Source organism: Acomys minous (assembly GCF_964271855.1).
Source record: "Acomys minous genome assembly, chromosome: 15".
Lineage (NCBI taxonomy): Eukaryota > Metazoa > Chordata > Mammalia > Rodentia > Muridae > Acomys > Acomys minous.
Window position 1 is genome coordinate 65,811,346 of NC_140497.1, and position 7,641 is coordinate 65,818,986.

At 40.3% G+C, this 7,641-nt stretch overlaps 1 pseudogene across 1 annotated transcript; it reads right to left on the reverse strand.

Moving 5' to 3' along the window:
* Positions 1-6,242: 6,242 nt before the first annotated feature.
* On the reverse strand, positions 6,243-6,495 carry LOC311585324 (guanine nucleotide-binding protein G(I)/G(S)/G(O) subunit gamma-3-like; annotated as a pseudogene). The gene has a single exon. The product of its transcript is annotated as a guanine nucleotide-binding protein G(I)/G(S)/G(O) subunit gamma-3-like (transcript).
* Positions 6,496-7,641: the final 1,146 nt, after the last annotated feature.

Sequence of the window (7,641 nt, forward strand, 5' to 3'; positions counted from 1 at the left end):
ATTGTTGAAGGAAAAAGTCATAGTGGCAGGAACATATGAGAATGCACATCTTAATCCATACGCATGAGATAGAGAAGTCAAAGTAGGAATGGTACACTTTTTTTGGAAACTCAAAGCCTATCTCTAGTAACACACATCTTCCAAAGTCATATGTCCTGATATATCCCAAACAGTTCTACCATTTGGGAACAAAGTACTCAAACATATGAGCCTATATGGGTCATTGTTGTTCAAGGCACCACACTGTGCTCCAGGCCTATGGCAACATGATAATACAAAAGGCGTTTAGTGTAACTCCAATAGTCCCGATTGTCTTTCCGTCTCACCACTGTTTAAATGCCCGAAGTTCAAAATGTCTTCTGAGATTCAAGGCAACCTCATAACTGTAACTCCCTGTAAATAAAATTAAGCAAACAAAGCCTTCCAACATACGAAAGCACAGAATATTCATTATTGTTCCAAAAGGAAGCAATCAAAAAATAGTGGGGGAAATATTGAACTAAAGCAAGGCGGATATTAAATCTTGTAGCACCATGACAGCTCCACTCTTTCAGTGTACAGCTCTACTTAGCAAACATCCTACAGTTCTGACACTGCTAACGTATTGAAGTCTCCAATGCAATCTAGGTTTTACTTTCATAGCCTCACCCAATCACCTCTCAGGGCTTCCATGAAAGGTTCTCTTGCCATATTCCTGCCTCAGGGGCTCTCCTTAACTGTCTAAGGGGAATTCACGTCTTCTTTACAAAGTCTATCTTTCATAACTCCAAAGCCAGACCATGTGGATAACATTGCCATCCTTGATTCTGAACATGACTCCCTTGAGTCATGTTTTCAGAATCTGTCCTTTGTTGTTGCATTTTTAGAAGCAGAGGCTTCCTTAGGTCTTATGCTTTCCCAGTGTAGAAGCTTAACTGGGTGGAATTTTGACCTGAGGACACCCCCATCTTTACAAATGCACACACCAGGCCTTGCCTTCATTTTCTTATCTCTTTCAGCATTCACCTTGGCTTCAACATTACTTTTCCTCCTGTTCTTTTTCTCTTCAAACTTTACATTTTATATTTTAGTTTGCCCTGCTTACGTAACTTCATTGTAGATCTATGTGAGTGATTATGCATAACCATACAATATGAAGTTGTCTTGCGATATCCTCTGCCAAAGAAATTAGTCAATTAACTTTTCAATTTAGCCTCAGGTAAGTTCTTAGGAAATGAGCAGAGAGCAGCCACATTCCCTTCCAAAATATCACAAGCATGTACTCTCATTCAGTTGCTAATATTATTATCCTCTGACGCCCTGGAGCTGAACTTTCATAGGCCACAAATCTTTTAGTACTACTGTCTTCTAGAATCCTACTAAAATGTTTTATTAAAGTTTGCTTGCAGCATTCTACCACTCTCCCTTTTCAAAGTCCCAAATTCTTCCATATTTCTAAAGAAACAAAACAGAACAGCACAATCAGGTCTTGTCACAGCAATAGCACACTTCCTGGCAACAACTTCTGTCTTGGTTTTCAACTGCTGTGACAAAACCTCATAACAGAGACAACTTATAAAAGACAGTGCTTGATGGGGCTTATGCTTTCAGGAGGTTAGAGTCCATGGTGACAGAGCAAATGAATGGCAGCAGTAGTGGCTGAGAGCTCACATCTTGATTCTTAAGAATGATACAGAAAGAGAGAACACACTGTAAGTGGTGCTCATCTTTGGAAACTTCAAATCGGTGGTAAATGTCCTGCCACAAGGCCCCATTTCCTTATTCTTTTCAACCAGTTTCACAGCTTATACTGGCTCATTCAAACCACTATAGAAAAGTACAAATGAGTGATATACCAGTTTTGTTTTAAAACTTTGGGCAAAACTACAAGTTTAACTCCACAGCAGCTACACTAGTGTACAAGTCTACAAGTAGTGAATAAGGGTTTCTCTTTCTCTACACCCTTATCAGCATTCAGTTTCAATTGCATTCTTGATGAGAGCCATTCTCAAGCAGGTGAAATAGATCCCCAAAGTAATTTTAATTTTAAATTCTGTAATGGTTAAGCATGTAGAACACTTTAAATATATTTTTAAAATTGACTCTTTAACAATTTCTTAGATGCATATTGGGTATTTTCATCATATACTGCCCAAATTTTCCCTACCATCCTCCCTCAATCTTCGCAACAATCCCCTCACCTAATGTCATTTCTTTTTCTTTTCTCCTAACTCTGAGAGTACAATTAGTGTTGCCTGTGTGTACAGAGGTATTGGGCCAACCAGTGAAGCATGGACAATGCATCAGCAACACACATGGAAAAAGAGTATCTTCCTCGCCAAGACCATCATTTGTCAATACCTCCTCAGGTAGGAGAGAGACTTAAGATTGCCTTTCCAGTCTATTATGGAATGAGTATTGATGGGTCCAATCTTGTGACAGTCTCATGCAGATAACAATAGCAGCTGTGATTTTATCAGCTCAATGATCTTGCTATATCCTGAAAATATAATTTCACAGTATTACTCCCCTTACTGTGATTCTTAACGGTCGACAGTGCTCGCTGAACCCTGGAAGAGGAGAAGTGCTGTAAAAGTCTCATTTAAGGATGAACATTTCAACAGTCACTTATTCTTAGAACTTTGACCCATTATGAGTCTGTGCATTGCTAGTGCCATTGCAAAAATGTGGTTAATATGAACAAGATTAATAACAAACCTAATCTATGATTATAAACATATTTAGAAGTAAGTTCGACACTATGTCCTTTCATCAAAGCATCAGTAGTAGGTTTCCTTCTAGGCCGAATGTCCTTACCAATCATGAACTTTTGACTGAGCTTACTCTGTCATGGATCAGTTTTCTTTTGTTGGCAACAAATCCAATTAGAAAGCAGCTTTTACTAACATAACAGTCACGCAGTCATTGCACCAATTGACACATCTCTTTGCTCCCTCTTCCATAATGTTACTAGAGCTATAGAAAGGATGACTGTACATGTTTAGTTCTGGCTAAAAATTAAGCTATCATGCCACAGCAACAGTCACTTGTTCTCTGGTGCCCCATGGGTGGTTAAGAGTCAAAAATGATAACAGGCCCCAGGAGTTCCTTAGCCAAAAAGGCACTGGTGTGTGTGTGTGTGTGTGTGTGTGTGTGTGTGTGTGTGTGTGTGTGTGTGTGCACGTGTGTGTGTGCGCGTGTGCATGTGTTGGGGCAGAGAAGTTAGCCTCCTCTGGCACTGTGGTTTTTATTCAATAGTCCTATGGTCTCTAGGAGTGGTCTTTTTCACCTATGTAGTATGTCTTTTGGACTTTCCCCCCAAATTGTTCAATTTCCCAGCCCTGGTAGGGTTGTAAGGTAAGTAGAACCATGAATGTCTTTGGTTGTGTCTGCAATGGCCTTCAGAGTCTTTAAATCCATCAGCAGTTGGCGTTCTGTCACCCATACAACAAAACCTTTTCTGGAGGATGAGCTGGACAAGGCGACATGCTGAAGCACATCATCCTGGAACAAATAGTGGTGATAAAGATTATCCTGATGAGTCACTCTGAAAGTCTCCTTTTTACCTATTCTTAGCAAGTGTGAGATGACTCCAGAAGCATACAGTTAAGAAGATTGTAAAGTCAAGCACAAGGAAGGAAAGACTCCATCCATTTGTATGACTTGGGTCTTCCACAGACAAAGGCTAAGTTAGCATGAATATGGGGTGCTAACTGAATTAGTGCCTGTAACCTTTACATGGCCAACACAAAATATACCTTTGTGTGTGTGTGTGTGGAGCAGGAGGTACCAGGAAAGCGGGTACTGGGGAGGGCATGAGGAGGAGGGGGTGGACAAGGAAGGACTGGAAGGTAAGTTTGATTAGGGGTATGTGATATGAGAGTCCTGAATCATCAGTTTTAAAAATAGAGAGAGGAATAGACAAAACAATAGCAATAACCTAAGCACTGTGATGGTCTGAGACCTTGTTGGGTTCCTACTGCTGAAAGTACCCCTAGACAAAAGCAGGATCTGCAAGCAGTGCAGGCTGACCTCAAGGCTGCCCTTGTGCTCCGCGGTCACATGGCCTCTGTTAGCACAGTATTGCAATGGAAAACACCTTGATACTTAGGAGGATGAGCTAAAGCAAGAAAATCCTTTTGACATTAAATAGAATATAGTGAGAAAAGAACGAATTTTGGTCTACCATGTAGTTATTTCAAAGTTTATATATTCTGAATACATTTTGATTTGTTTTAAAACAGTAATCAAATAGTAAAAATGTTTGGACAACAACAGCCAAAAAACATCATTTTTTTTTATCTTCTTAAAAACTTTTTATTAATTTATTCAGATTACAACTCAATTTTTATTGTCCCATCACTTGTATCCTCCCATTCTTCCCTCCCTTCTGCTTTCACCCTATTCTCCTCCCCTAGGTCTATGACTGAGGGGGACCTCCTCGCCCACTATATGGTCATAGGCTATCAAGTCTCATCTTGGTAGCCTGCTTATTTTTTCTTTGAGTGCCACCAGGCTACCCCACGAAGGGAAGGTAGTCAAATATGGAGCACCAGATTCATGTCAAGTCAGTCCCCACTCTCCATATGACTGGAGAATGTCCTGTCCATTGGGTAGATCACAGTAGGGGCTTGATGCTACTATTGTATTGTCCTTGATTATTTCAACAATTTGAACAGGCCCCTCTTGGTCCCAATCCACTCATCACGATGTTCTTCTTGTAAGTTTCTAGTATCCTCTGGGTCCTTCTATTTCCCCATCTCCTATATTTCACTTACCTAGAGTCTCACATCTATCCCAATCTCCTGGTAAGTGAATACTTTTGTGGGACATGCCTTTAGGGCTAGTGCCCAATTATAAGTGAGTACATACCATGTGAGTCTTTCTGCTTCTGGGTTAACTTGCTTATCATGATCAATTCTAGTCCCATCCATTTGTCCACAAATTTCGGGATTTCCTTGTTTTTTTATAGCTGATTAGTATTCCATAGTGTAAATGTACCACAGTTTCTTTATCCATTCTTCAACTGAGGGACATTTAGGCTGCTTCCAGGTTCTGGCTATTATGAACAAGGCTGCTGTGAACATGGTTGAGCATAAGTCCTTGTGTGGTGGAACATTTTCTGGGTATATTCCAAGGAGCGGAATAGCTGGGTCTTGAGGAAGTCCTATTCCCAGTCTTCTAAGAAAGCACCAGATAGATTTCCAAAGTGGTTTTCCAAGTTTGCATTCCCACCAGCAATGAAGGAGTGTTCCTCTTTCTCCACATCCTCGCCAGCATGCAGTGTAATTTGAATTTTTTATCTTAGCCATTCTAATGGGTATAAGTTGGAATCGAATTGAAGACCCAGAAATGAATCCACACACATATGGTCACTTGATTTTTGACAAAGAAGCCAAATCTATTCAGTGGAAAAAGGATAGCATATTCAACAAATAGTCCTGGTCTAACTGGATGTCTGCATGGAGAAAAATTCAGTTGTACCCATATTCGTCACCATGCACAAAACTCAAGTCCAAGTGGATTAAAAGCACCAACATAAAACCAGAGACACTAAATTGGTTAGAAGAAAATATGGGGAAGAACCTGGAACACAGTGGTACAGGAGACAACTTCCTGAACAGAACACCAACAGCCCAGGCCTTATGGTCAGCAATTAATAAATGGGACCTCATGAGGCTGAGAAGCTTCTGTAAGGCAGGACACAGTCAGGAGAACAATGCGACAGCCTAAAGACTGGGAAAAGATCCTCACCAACCCTACATCTGACAAAGGTCTAATATCCAAAATATATAAAGAACTCAAGAAATTAAACACCACCAAACCAAATAACCCAATTGAGAAATGGGGCTCGGAACTAAACAGAATTCTCAACAGAGGAATATCGAATGGCTGAGAAGCACTTAAAGAAATGCTCAACGTCTTTAGTCATCAGAGAAATGCAAAACTTATCATGTTTTTTTTTTTCCTCTGAGGGCTCTGGATGAGTTTATTCTTCAACTGCCTTTGCCTTTCTCATAGCTCCAGGTGTCCTCCTCTCCATGGCTTGACCAGATGGACCATAGAGGGAAACAGGTAGGATTCTACTAGTTTAGCAGCAAGGTCCTTCTGTGTGTAGAGTAAAATGTGCTTGGAGTTGACCTCAAAGGATGAGAAAAGGGATAGACTTGAGTCATGAAGGCCTTGTATTCAGATCTTAGGATAGGTACCAGTAGAAAAGACAGCTACAATTTCTGATCTAAGGGTGCATCTCGGAGGGGGAGCTGAGGAGTTCACAGAGGAGGGACAGTGCTCTTCACAAGAGGGCACAAAAAGTCGTCTTCTCCCGGAAGGGCCTCTCCAAAGTGGGCACAGGAGTGATGAGGGGATCTTCACAAGTGTGGGCATCACAGTCATCAGGTCAGCTCCTGCCTTGGACATCTTTATCTGGGACAAGTTGGCCTCAATCTTAAGCTGTTCCACCAGCTTATGTGCTTGGCCAATACTCATAGTGCTAATAGGGATCTCTTCTTTCATCCTGAAGTGACAGGCGGCAGCAGCAGCCTGGGATGTAGGGTCATTGAGAAGGGGGCACTAAACCCTGCCTCAGATAGGTACCCCACCCTCACGGACTAGCAGCTAAAAATATCTGTAACAGTAACAGGTAATGCAGAGAAAGTAACTAGAGACACTGAGACAAGACCTTGAAGGAGTAGTCATTGTTTCTGTCCAGATGGCTCAACTTTTATTTTGACACATTTCTAAACAATTTGCCTTTCTTGGCAAAGGACAGGAAGTATGTCTTTTTGGTGATAACTAATCTTTAAAACAACAGCTCAAACTTTTTTCACCCAAATGGAAATGGAAATTAACCACAACTTTCTAAAACAAAGACATTGTGGAAAGCCAGTTAAACATTGAACTGAAAGTTCACAAACTGTTCTTTTTTATTAATTTATTCATATTACATCTAAATTGTTATCCCATCCCTTCTATCCTCCCATTCCTCCCTCCCTCCCGCTTTCACCCTATTCCCCTCCCCTATGACTGTGACTGAGGGGGACCTCCTCCACTTCTATATGATCATAGGGTGTCGAGTCTCTTCTTGATAGCCTGTTATAGAAGTAGCAGGCAATTCATAGCTAGTATACACAACCATATTAAAAACAAAATAGAGTTTGGTTGAAAATTAAGAATAATTACCCAAGAATAAAGCTTATTAATATGGAGGAAAGGGAGAAGGAATGTATTCATAATGTTTATTTAGTTACAAAGAGAACAGTTTCTAATATACATTTGACATAAAGTAAACTCAATAAACATTGTTTGACTGATGGAATATGCTCATGCATCAGTTCACAGCACACAAATGGGACAGTTCACAAACACATGACACCTCTGAGCTCTGAGAACTTCAGCATATGTCTGCTACTTATCATGAGGAGAGCTTGCAACAGGAACTGAAAATATGCTCAGTGCTGTAGACTGTTTTTGTTTTTGTTGTTGTTGTTTGTTTGTTTTTCGTTTTTAATCTCACATTATTGATAAGCCTTTTCATTCTTGGAGATATTTTTTTCTAAATAATCATGTGTACACATTCTCCGACTAGAATAATTTCAAGTTCCTATTTTTTGTTGTTGTTGTTGCATTTGTCTTTGATCATTGTTGCTATAGCTACTTACT